General features: G+C 36.1%; 1 pseudogene; it reads right to left on the bottom strand.

Moving 5' to 3' along the window:
- Positions 1 to 10,609: 10,609 nt before the first annotated feature.
- LOC143606378 (tryptophan decarboxylase TDC2 pseudogene) lies at positions 10,610 to 12,297 on the bottom strand (annotated as a pseudogene).
- Between the last annotated feature and the right edge of the window lie 1,400 nt (positions 12,298 to 13,697).

The following is a 13,697-nucleotide window of genomic DNA, read 5'->3' as shown; positions in this document are numbered from 1 at the left end:
AAAACCAAGAAATTTTTTTTCGCAAATAACCAATCATTACAAAAAAGTGAAAAAGTAAAAAGAAGTTTTGTAATATTGAGAATAAATTTATGCAAAATATGGCATTAATACCAATTCCTCTGTTACTGTGAGATAAACCTCATGCCATATAAATATTTTTTCGGAAGCTTTGAGTGAGTCATATGTTTCGTGTGATTTAGAACTTGTCGCAATTATTCATTTCAAGGCCGCACGAAGCGTTGTATAAGGAAGAAGGTAATATTCGCACGATTCCATCAAACCAATTGCCAAATTACAAAACCCAAAAACCTTAACCAAAAACCCTATCACTTTATCCATTTCACCGGTAAAATAAAACACTGATCTTTTACCGGCAGACCCTAAAGAACTGGAAATGCATTCTTTCGATTTCAATTTCCTTTGCTGCATACACTTCACAAAACCTAGGTTGCCTCCAGAACTTAGGGAGAGAATCTTTCTGTTTAACAATGAGGTGAGGAAAAAGTGATCCAGGATGAACAAAGGCCACCATTCTATGGAATTTTCAAAAACGCATTGAATAGAAGAGCAAAAAGATATGAACGATGCTTAGGTTGCGGAAACTGGTTGCACGAAGAAAGATGTAGAAAATGTCAAACTCAGTCTCATCATGAATATACCGAACTAATGAGGGTGGGGGCTATTAGGCTCAAAGCCCAACGATCCATTAGAGTTGTGCTGGTTCTACTCTAAACAGTTAATCAATCAAGTAATCAATTACTCATATCCCTAACATTCACATATCCTTTCTTTAGCAATTAAGCTAACATCAGCATACACATTTAACTATACACTTTACCGTTACTGGGCTTGCTTGAGTGACACATGGCTATCTTGAACTGGCATCTTCTTTCTTTTCTTTCTTAACTCCCATTCTCTGTTCGAGTCTAAGCATGTAGGATGCTTAAATCTCTTGAACTTTGCTCTGATACCAACTTGTAAGGCCCCGTTACCAGTAGCCCTACATTTGGGGTTGGATTTACTCATAAACGCAGTTCTAAATATCAGAGTTAATTAAAACATTCGCGGAATATTAAAACTTCAACCATAATATAATACATAACCTTCAAATCTTGTCTTATAAAACATTCATAGTCATTTAAAACAAAACATAGTCTTTAAAACATCACAACATTTCTTCGAGATGCCAGTCTCTTCGATTCCATGCCATGTGTCTTCAATCACGCGAGCTGCCTCAACCTATTTGCCTGCTTGCATACTAAATGTCAGCTGCGCTGAGTGAGTTCTAGTTAATCACATAACTTACTTTACATACACATATACGTGCCCGAAGGTACGCATTACATACTTAACCTGTCCATCAATCTTTCATACACATACATAACTATCCTTACGTTATAAGGAGCATTCGCCCTACATACCTCGGATATTATTAGGGTCCGGTACCCTTCATCCTCGAATATTATTAGGGTCCGGTACCCTTCATCCTCGGATATTATTAGGGCCCGGTCACCATTTATCCTCGGATATTATTAGGGTCCGGTCACCATCCATCCTCGGATATTATTAGGGTCCGGTACCCTTTCTTCCATCCCTCCTTAACATACTTTCTATATACATAATCGTAACTTTGGCACATTCATACATCATTCATTCTTCATATTACAACATACATATAACATCAACCATTTCCTGGCAGTACATGCAATTTCGAAGATCGTTCATGTACCGGCAAGAAACCATTCATACATTTCACATAATACATATATGGCATACACTTATCACTTAGGATAAGTGTATTAACTAATCACATCGAGTATGCACACAGCCCCGAAAACATAAAAAGGAATGGGGCTAGAAACTCACCTGAAGTCGGTTACGTTCACTGTTAATGGTTATTCCTTTCTTGAGCTGTGCACGACTAACTGTATAACAATTACACATATCAATTAACTATCACTATCTATATCGCGTTTCTATTTTGTTCATAACTCACAACGAACGGGGGTCCAGAGGCAGCGCCCCTAGCAGCGGGGTCTAGGGGCGGCAGCCCCTAGCAGTGTCCAAGGGGCAGAGCCCCTGGCTGGGGTCGAGCTGCCAAGTCAGCTTGGAAAAATTTTATTTCTATTAACTATCGTATCACATTTTCCATTAACATTTTTAATCGTTAATTAACTTGCTACCTAAAAGTTCAAGGGTTTCTTTGTAATTAAATCATTCTTCCTTAAGTCTAGGGACCATTCAGCAATTCTTTTAAACTTCTAGTTCGTTACTTATCCTTAACGAATTGACTTGTCATGATGAACTGGTTCTTGTAACGAATGAACCCTCTAACGAACTGGACCCTTAACGAATCAGTCCATAGCGAACCAGTCTATGTAACGAATTGGACCTTCCAATTCGTTATCTTTTAACAATACGAATCAAGGGTAATTCGTTATTTTCCCATGGACGAACTGAAGCTAGTTCGATATTTTCCCATGGACGAATCAGCTAGCGAATTACTTCTAATTCGTTAGTTACTCCTTAGAGAACTAGGGTTAGGTCAGGGAATGTCAGAACATTCTCTGACATTCCTTAACCTCGTACCACTTTTCCGGCGCCGCCTTTCCGGCGCCGTTTTCGCCGGAAAAACGAGATTTCTTCGTTTCTCCACCATTTTTCACCGTTTTTCGTCCCGTTCGATCCAGATCTGAGCTAGGGTGACCCCTAAGCTCATCTTAGGTTTGGTTTATATCCGAATCCACCCGAATCTCGTGACTTAAACGGTTTAACGGTGTCGACTCGTCATTTCGCGATTAAATCTAACGGGTTTAAGCTCATACAACATCATACTATTATTACCTCGGGTCGGGATCGATTCCTCTTTCTTGGTTCGGCTAGACAAGGAGAGAACTAGAGAGTGATATTAAGTGTGTGTTTTGGGTGGTGTATGGAATATGTGTGAAATGGAATTAAATGGTGATTAAGGGTTTATACATTTATGGATCTTGGGCTTAAGCCCATGGTCTTTCCCTCTTTCTTTCCTAACCCAAGTCCATAACCCATATCCATTTACCCAACACTAGCTCAACTCGTAACCTATTTATCTAAACCGGTAGCGAACCACTATAAAATAGAAGAAATTTATTTTATTATTGAAACCAAAAGTAGGATGTTACAAGTCTTCCCTCCTTAAAGAGGTTTCGTCCCCGAAACCTAACTATTACATAAACAAATTCGGGTAAAACTTACGCATCTCATCCTCTGCTTCCCAAGTGGCATCTGAACCTTTGTGATGCTTCCATATCACCTTCACTAAAGGTATAACCTTGTGACGAAGTTGTTTCTCCTTGCGGTCGACTATCTCGATCGGTTGCTCAATGTAGTTCAATTGTTCATCAACCTCAATGTCCATCAATGGCACGTGAGACGTGTCATCAGCTAGGCATTTCCTTAGGTGAGAAATATGGAAGGTTGAATGAATTCCTTCTAACTCTTCTGGCAAGTCTAGCTTATAAGCCACTTCACCTACACGATCTATAATCTTAAACGGTCCAATGTACCTTGGACTCAACTTTCCCCTCTTCCTGAAACGAATGATTCCTTTCCAAGGCGAGACTGATGTGTGAAAATATATATTATAAATAAGGACCGAATCACAATTAAGTTTTAAATTTATAAAAATGAAAATCCTATAGAAACCACACAAAACCGGCAAGTGTACCGATCATAAATAGTATAGCATTCAAGGAAGTCCGGATGTCGAACTCAAGGACACGTGATAACGATTTTGATTACTAAAACTCTTACAAAGACTCACCCAAAACATTTATTTGATTTTTTTAGACTTTATTTAACTACTTAACTTAATTAAATGAAAACTTTTGAACAAACACTTTTTAGAAAACTTTCGGATTAAATTCAATATGTAAAAACGTCTACCTAGGACTGACTCGTGTTTAATGAAAATGACAACGGATTGGAAAAACGTTTAAGATACCGGTTTCAAAAGATGACACAATTAAAAATCCTTTAAGACAGTCAAATTACTTTTCAGTCTCATCAACTAATCTCTAGTTTATTTTAATTGATTATTAAAACATTACCGGATAATTAATTAATTATGTGTTCTAACGACGAATTACCTTTCGGTCTCATCGACACACCATCCCATGGAACACCCAGTTATGTAACCAAGAACAGAGGAACAATTTAACCAAACCCTAATTAAGCCAACTCATTGCACATAACACTTAAATTCAACAAGAGCAAAACCCGCTTTCGCGCGGTCCTAATTCTAGCAAATAGAAGATATGTGACAACTTTACTTCCTATCACCTTTCGGTCTCAAGGAAGGTATATTAACTGATTTTATATGATTAGTTACCCAACATAAACTCTATGGATCCATGGAGGTTGAATGAATATAAGAGAATAATATTGTTATTCATTCACAGTTTCTTTTTGTCCTTATAATCTTAGACTTATAAAAACCGTTCATTTAATTTTACCACATTAATATTATACACTCAAAATGTATATAAATTGATTTATAAAAAGACATATCTAATTTCATTAAAAATATCAATCATACACTCAAAATGTATATAAATTGATTTGTAAAAAGGTAGATCTAATTTCATTTAAAATATCAATATTTTGATTATATTGATAAAGATATCCACATATTTTTATCCCTATAATTTAGATAATTAGTTATTTATTTAAAAGATTGATTAATACGTTTTGATTATACTGACATAAATATATTTTCACTAAAAATAGAAAATTCAACGGGAAGTTATGCTAATAGTGAATTGCTTATTTATTTTATTTTATTAGAATAGATAGATTCAACTGAATACTTGTTTACCATAGTATTTGTCATGTCTTTTATTAACTTCCAAGCGCTGATCACATGACGCTCTTTTGTGAGTGCGCCGCCCACCACAATCCTCAGCATATAAATCCAGCCCACTGTCGTGTGGGTCATGTAATCTCTATTGGAAATCAGGCCCAAACTCTAACATAAAACACACGATATTTGAACAACTCGTTCGACTCTTTTTTTATTATTATAGTAGAAAACTGAAAACTTGAACCTCACGTAAATCATTAACGTACCAATCTATTTATACTAAACTAGTAACTTGCTCACTGAGACTTTTGATTATACTTAAATTTGAAAACTAATAAACTAAATTAAATAACAAAGATTAATTCCTAATTAAATAAAATAAACTAGTTCAGACTCAAACTCTATTGGAAATCAAGCCCCAAACTCTAACATAAAACACACGATATTTGAAAAACTCGTTCGACTTTTTTTTATAATTATAGTACAAAACTGAAAACTTGACCCACACGTAAATAATTAACGTACCAATCTATTTATACTAAACTAGTAACTTGCTCACTGAGACTTCTGATTATACTCAAATTAGAAAACTAATAAACTAAATTAAATAACAAAGATTAATTCCTAATTAAATAAACTAAACTAGCTCAGACTCAAACTCTTAAAAACTTTAACAAGATTATTTCTTCAAACCCTTGAGTTAACTCGCTTGAGTAGCTTTTTGTTTAGCAACTCAGTATACCCTGAGGCGGACCCGTTGAATTGTTTTAACTGAAAACAAACCAAGGAAAACCATCGTGGTACAACAACCTCAAATTAACTTCACATCCGATTTCACAAGTCGTTCAAATGTTATCTCCATTCGAACAACTAACCGAATATGATTTTGTAAATTTTCAAGACCGTAGCTACGTAGAATGAACCATAGTCCATAAACGTAGAGACTTGAACCTTCGGCCCGTCCCGATTTGCCATTCCAAGTAACTCACCATGGAGTCCAACTCGCTATGTTTGTTTCTTAAGACCATTCTTATTCACAAACCAACCCAACCCAATCTTTGTTATAAAATTATTTTTTCTCTCTTCCACCAACCCAATCCAACCAAACCAAACTTTTCACACTCGTTAGCAAACCAAACTTCATTACTTTTTAGTAAATAAATATAATTTATAATTGTTTTATTAATAATTGTTGTTTTTTTATTAAAAGTGTTTAGAAATATAAAAAATAATTCCTTTATTTAATGTTTGATTGTTTAGATAATAAGTTTTATCCAAAAAATCTTATAAACCGATATGGAGTTGACAAGTGTCGGACAATGTAAAAAATCAGTAATGATTAATATTTATTTTATTATAAAAATATTTTATTTGCGATCTTTTGTTTTTTAATAAAGTTTATACCTGTGTGTTAACAAAAACAAACTAAACAAGATTATGTTTTTAGATTTTTTAAAAAACTTATTAATTAAAGATATTAAAGAAAAACATTTTTAGTGTTAAAATTAATTAGTATGAAAAGAAAAAGAAAATACATTAAAATATGAACCTATAATCTAGTGACAAGTGGTCATGCAAGTGGTGGGCAAACTAGGTTGATTTCACGAGTGGTTCGGCCTAAGTTGAGGCTCTTTTCTTTGTTTTTTTTTTGAAAGTAGTGTTTCAACCCAAACTAGTTCATCAATGGAAATGGTCTAAAGCATGGTTGTAAAACGTCTACAAGGCCGAGTACTTGACGAGTAATCGCTATAAGGTACGGTGCCGAGGTGAGTTTCTCTAACTTTGCCTAGTTACTCGGAATCGGTCAAAGGTGGTCAAACATTAGCTAAAATTGGATCTAGTCCGTTAACTTGATCCGATTTTGACTAAAAAAGTAAACGTAATTCTCATGTCAGTTAAAAGTCTTAAAAAGTTGGCCAAAAGTTAGGCTAGGCGGTGCTGAGTCGGCTAGGATACCTTGTTTACGTGAACTATGCTTAGTTTGACATATCTATAATTCCCAAAAATTATTGTTTTTTGTATTTAACATGTCCGAGTACTCTACAATGAAACCAGGAGTTTTCACCCATAAACAACAACAGTCCAGGTAACCGAGTAACCACTTATGCAAACTCAAACTCAGTGAGTCAAAGTGATGAAAAAACAAAATAACATCCGATTAAAAACAGGATTCGATATTAATATTTTTGTTTAGACATTTATGGTTCGTTAATAAAAGTTTTTTAATCGGTCAAGTATTTAAACTTATATTAATTAATATAGCTAACGGCTATAAAGTTGGGGGCCTTAATGAAAATATCTTTGTATTTAATTGCCTACCGTTTTTATTATAGTAGTATCACATATACGATTATCCATCTTTCAGAAATCAGGGTTTTGAAGCAATTGATCGATCTTCGTATATTATAGCAAAATGAATTCTGAAGCTAACCCAGTTGCCGATTGCGTATCGGAATCGGAATCGGCATTTCCAACTGTGAATGAGCTTATTTTTCAGCTCCGAACATCCTTCTTTCCGCAGGAGTTCGAACACGTAGCGAAAATGTTCGGGGACCGAGAAGAATATATGAATCAGAAGTATGTTGATTTAAAAAAGAAGGCTAAAGAAGAGAGAGATCAACTGGTTTCGGAGAATGTAGATGAGTTGAAGAAGAAACAAACCGAGATTGATAATGTGATGAAGCTGAATGCGGGCGTGATGGCACAATTTAGGGTTTACGAGAAGCAAGTTTCGGATGTTTTGGAGTTGAGAAAGAAGGATGAAGAGGAGAAAGATTCACTGGTTTCGGAGAATCTGAAGCTAAATAATGAATTGAAGACGAAACAAACCGAGATTGATAATGTGATGAAGCTGAATGCGGACGTCATGGAACAATTTAGGGTTTACGAGAAGCAAGTGTTGGATGTTTTGGAGTTGAGTAAGAAGGGTGAAGAGAAGAAAGATTCACTGGTTGCGGAGAATCTGAAGCTAAATAATGAGTTGAAGACGAAACAGACCCTGATTGATGCAGTCAAGATGGTGAATGTCGAGAAAGGGATAAAGATTAGGGATTACGAGAAGCGGTATTTGGATGATTTGGAGGTTAAAAGGAAGGCTGAGGAGGAGAAACAACTTCTCATTTTGAAGCTGAATGATGCGTTGAAGACTAAACGAAACGTCAAGGTGAATGCTGAATATGAGACGTTTAAATTGAAGGCTGAAGAGGAGAAGAAATTACTGGTTTTGGAGAATATGAAGTTAACTGAAGAATTGAAGATGAAAGGAAACGATATTGAAGCGGCGATGAAGGTGAAGGTAGAATATGAAGGAGAAATTAAGGATTATGAGAAGCAATCTTTGGAGTTAAAAATGAAGACGGAAGCTATGGTTCATGCGAATCTAAAGCTAAATGAAGAGTTGCAGAGAAAACAAAGAGATTTTGATGCCATGATGAAGCGGAATTCTGAGTACGAGAGCAAAATCCGGGCTTTTGAGAACAAATCTTTGGAATCCGATGCTAAGGTTTCGAGTTCAGAGAAAATACTCATGGATACAGATTATGCTGCCGGTATAAATTTCTTACTTTTTCATTCTTCTTTCAATGATCTGATTGTTATGATTTAGTTTGCTTATTTTATATCTTGGTGTCTAGTTTTTAATAAAAGCAATCTATGGTCCAAAATCGTATGGTATACTTTTATGTGTCACAGAAAGCTCTAGGAAAGTTAGTGAACATGTGGGCCCCAAGAGAAAAATAGAACACAACGTGCATGAGATCATTTTGATTGATGATGATGATGATGATGACGATGACATAGAGTCTCTCTCGAGAACTAAGAGTAGACATGCTTGCAATGAGAAGACAGAGTTCAAGTATTCATCGTGGCTCTATAATTCAGAAGATCACGAAAAAAGGTCAAAGCAATAGAAATGAAACCGGAAATGTTGTAAATTGTTGCATTTGCATCATTATGAAAGAAGATTTGATAATTAGTGCAGTTGTGATTACGAAACCAACTATTGTTTTTAAGGGTTGCTTATGTTTTTTGAAACTATGTTTAAGCGATTAAGAGTTGTATTATCTATAAGTTGGAACTTTTATATTTATTGATTATTTAAGTTTCAAATCTGGATATTTTGAATAACTAAGGTTGTTTTAAAAGATGATGAAGTTGTATGAATTCCGTTAACCAGTAGCAAAAACATTGTTGTTTTCAGTATATGATGCAGCCTAGCCAGATTTGTTTCTCTGTTAGTTATTCTGGTTCTGAATTTACGATAGTTAGTTCGGTTATCTTTCAATGTAAGTTTTCCATCAAATTTCATGCATTTTATTTCCGCAAGCGATGCATCAGGCATGCTTAGTCTGAATAGATAATGGTGGAAACTAAGCTCATGTGTTTTGGTTGTGCATGAATATTCATGAATTGATGTTATTTGAGTGACAAGAACAGTTATATAATATATCTGTAGTATATTTTGAATCAATAAATAATGAAACTAATTGTGGTTAATTTTAGTAATGGCAATATTGTATAGCATCATTGCACGGTGTAATTCGGGTGAGTTTTCTTTCACTAGTCGGGCTTACCTGTTATAGACAGATTCAGTTCCCAATTGTCAAATTGGAAAGCCAGTTCACTTTCCTTTGCGGGTCGGCTCACTCTAGTGAAAGCTGTTATGGGAAGTTTATCGTTGTACTACATGGCTATCTACAAGGCCCTGGTAAGCGTGGTAAAGCCGCTTGAAGGAATAAGACGGAATTTTTTATGGTTATAGACAGATTCATTCCAAATTGTCAAATCGGAAAGCTAGTTCACTTTCCTTTGCGGGTCGACTCACTCTAGTGAAAGCTGTTATGGGAAGTTTACCATTGTACTACATGGCTATCTATAAGGCCCTGGTAAAGATGCTTGAAGGAATAAGACGGAATTTTTTATGGTTGCCAAAAATAATATTAGGAAGATATATTGGGTTGCTTGAAGTAGAATCATGGCTCCAAAGAAATATGAATGACTTGGTGTGAGTGGTATTCGAGAGGCAAACTTGGCACTACTTTCTAATTGGCTGTGGATGTTCAAATCGGACCACTCGCAACTGATGGTCAAAAACGATCCCACTCAAAAAGAATATTCCGGGGGGTGACATTGGCAGCTTGGAAAAGGAATTAGTTATAAGCTCAATGTTCATAACTGCCTAAAGGCAGAGGGGCAGAGACGTTTTCTTTTGGACCGATAATTGGATAGGTATGACAGATAAGCAAACTGTTACGATCTTTCTAGATTAGAAAAGTCGAATTATGCATCGTTATGATGGTAGATCTAACAAATAGGTGCAGTTGTGATTATGAAACCAGCTATGGTATATAGAGGGTTGCTTATGTTTTTTTAACTATGTTTAAGCGTTTGATAGTCGTATAATCTGTAAACTGAACTTTTAAATTTATTGACTCTTTAGGTTACAAATCTGTTGACACTAAGGTGGTTTTAAAAGATAATGAAGTAGTTTCATTTTCGTTAACCGGTAGCAGGAAGATTGTTGTTTTGAATATTTTTTGCTGCCTATAAGATTTGTTTCTTTTTTAGTTATTCTGTTATCTAATAATTCCGTTATGTTTCTTTTCTAGTAAAATGATGCCTCATGTTTAGTAATCTTTTGATGCAAGTTTTCCATCAGATCTCATGTGTGTTATTTCTGCAATCGATGATTTAAGCGTGCTTTGCTTAATCTTCACAGATTTTCTGAGGAAACAAAGCTCAAGCTCATGTGTTTTGGTTGTGCTTGAACATTTATTATCATCTACCATAGCTTAAGATGTTTCTATTAACTGGATTCTTTTACTCAACTACAACAACTTAATTTATTATTCAATTATACATCTTGTAAATTTAAAATCCATCTATTTTATCTTGTTCATTATTATTTCCTTCATATTTCAGCTTAGTACTCGTTAACCATGGTATTAGCCATGTCCCTTATTAACTCCCAAGCACTAATCACATGACGTTCTTCTGTGAACGTACCGCCCACCGCAAACCTCAGCAAATAAATCCCGCCCACTGTCGCGTGAGTCAGGTAAACTCGCCCTGTCAAGTTCACTCGCTCAAGTAGCTTTTTGTTTAGCAACTCAGTGTAGCTCGAGTCAAATCCGTTAAACTGTTTTAACCGAAAACACACCAAGGAAAACAGTCGTGGTACAACAATCTCAAACTTCACATCTGATTTCACAAGGCGTTCAAATGTTATCGCCATTCGAACATCTGACCGAATATGATTTTGTAAATTTTCAACACCGTAGCTTCGTAGGATAAACCACAACCGTAGAGACTTGAACCTTCGTCCCGTCCCGATTTGCCAGTCCATGTAACTCACCACCGAGTCCGACTCGCTATGCTCGTTACTTAAGTAGTCTGGATTTGTACTCAGTGAGTCAACAATCAAACCAGGAGTTTTCACCCATAAACAACAACAGTCCAAGTAACTGAGTAGCCACTTATGCGGACTCAAACTCAGTGAGTCAACTCGCTCAATTCCATCAAGATAATGTCTATACTCCGGACATATGCATGCGTTTCCACCATAAGCCGCATCCACATGAACCCACATGTTATACTTGTTTGCCACGTCAGCAAGGTCTTTAACAGGGTCCACTGCAGTCGTGGACGTGGTCCCAATTGTAAGACAGAGAAAAACTGGGACCAAACCATGTTCCACGTCAGCTTCAATGACTTTTCTGAGGGTTTCAGGATCAAGAGAAAACTCATCCTCCACACGTGTTGGTACCGACCTTATATTCTCCAAATCAATACAAGCTACCTTGCATATTTTCTTGAACATGGAGTGAGTTTGATCTGATCCGTACACGACTAGCTTCCCGATACATTCGGTTCCAATATTATTAAGTACACAATCTCTAGCTGCCACAAGCGCGCACAAAGTCGACTCACTTGTGGTGGACTGCAAAACCCCACCTCCCGAACCCGAAAACATGAAGCTTTCCGGGAGGTGAAGCATAACCGCGAGCCAGTCCATCACCACCATCTCTAGCTCCGTTGCAGCCGGTGAAGCAACCCAATTGAACCCAACCACATTAAAGCAAGTACACAACATTTCCCCAATAAATGCTGCGGAACTTACCGTAGCTGGAAAGTATGCAAAGAAGTTTGGACTTAGCCAATGTGTGATGCCAGGGATAATATCTTTTTGGACATCTTTTAGTATGGTGTCGAATGATTCGGGTGTGTCGGGTGGGGTCTTGGGCAAGCGGTTTTTGAGGTAACCAGGTTGAACTTGGCTAAGAACCGGGTAGTTTTCGATATTTTTGTAGTAATCAGTGATGAAATCGACCACTTTGAGGGCTTTTTCGCGAAAGTCTTCGGGGTGGAGATGGTTGAAGTCTTTGGAGTTTGAAGATTCTGAGAGTGTGATTAAGGCGGAAGGAGGGCTTCCCATATTGTGGGTTTGAAGTGAAGTTAAGTTTTTGGAAGTGTATTGGGATGGAGACAAAGGTGTTGGGTGGTGATATATTTATAAATGGAAGTGGTAGTTATTGCTGTGGACAAGAATGGAAGGTTTCAGTTGGTTGTTGGGAGTAATTTGGATCAGGATAGAGTACAAAGATAAATATTGAATAAGGAGATAAACATAAAAGTTTGAATAAATAGATATATATATGTTTGTTAATGTTTATTGGTTTAATAAGTTTTAGTATTGTGTTAGTATAAATAGAGGTTAACCAAAAAGATTTAGCTGTACTAATGAGATGAGTTTTAATAGCCAAGAGTCTAAGACTGGTTTCATGTGATAGAAGAGCAAAATAAGTATCAAAGGTCAGTTAGAATTGACTAGGAAGTGTTAATTGGACTAGCAGGAAGCAAAGGATAAGTTAGAAGAGCAACGATCAAGAAGAGCAGTGATCGGTTGAGTAAAAGACGAAAAAACAATGACACGAAGGAAAATAACATAAGCGATATGTCACACATTTCGTCATAGGAAACAAACAAAGCACGGCGGCAGTGTGAACATAGGAAAGCTGGTGCCGGTGAAAGAACACGAAGGTACGTTATGTCAAAACAATGGCATGCCTTAGGCTTCATATTCATAGTCCACCATCATATATCGTTGACAAACAGTGATTTCATCCTTAGGCTTTCCATACGCTTCAAACCTTTGCAAGTACTCTTCTTAACAGTGATCTAACACGTGAAAGTGAGTCCGTCAACGTTCACATAAATAGAATGAACACGGATTTGAATGGACTAGGCTCATGCCACATGTACACACTCCCTCCATGGCTAGATTAAAACTCGAGATTCTACTAGGTTTGCAAAGAAAGAACTAGAACAAAGACAATATAATACCTGAGGTAAAAAAGAACAAATTAATTAATCTAAATATACAAAAACAATATATATATATATATATATTGGATCATTTCAGAAGCTTTTTTACAGTGAGAAGTGAAGGTGTAACTCTATTAATCCTTAATTTCACCCCCTCTTATTGTGTATGTGCGTATGTACGTGTGTAGGTACGTACGTAGGTACGTAGGTTTGAATTTTGCTCGGTACATTTGTATGTGTGTAGGTAGGTTTGAATGTGTGTAGCTAAGAAATAAATACAACAAACCTACATACATATAAGTAACATCATAAGAAATGGAATGAAATTAGGAATTAATAGAGTTACACCTTCACTTTTCGCACTTCTCGCTATAATCACTTCTCGCAAGATCCATTAAATCAATTTTGTATATATATATATATATACATAAATGACAAAATACAATAATCTCTTATCGTACATTACGTAAACAACACCCTCAACCCTAGATTTCAAAAAACACGCTGTAACACCACGTCTTTACCCTTTAAGTTT

Source organism: Bidens hawaiensis, unplaced genomic scaffold (genome assembly GCF_021521415.1).
Source record: "Bidens hawaiensis isolate Kalapana, Puna unplaced genomic scaffold, B.hawaiensis_p1.1 tig00074539_1, whole genome shotgun sequence".
Lineage (NCBI taxonomy): Eukaryota > Viridiplantae > Streptophyta > Magnoliopsida > Asterales > Asteraceae > Bidens > Bidens hawaiensis.
Note: the sequence above shows the minus strand (reverse complement) of the source record. Positions and strands in the feature narration are given on the sequence as shown.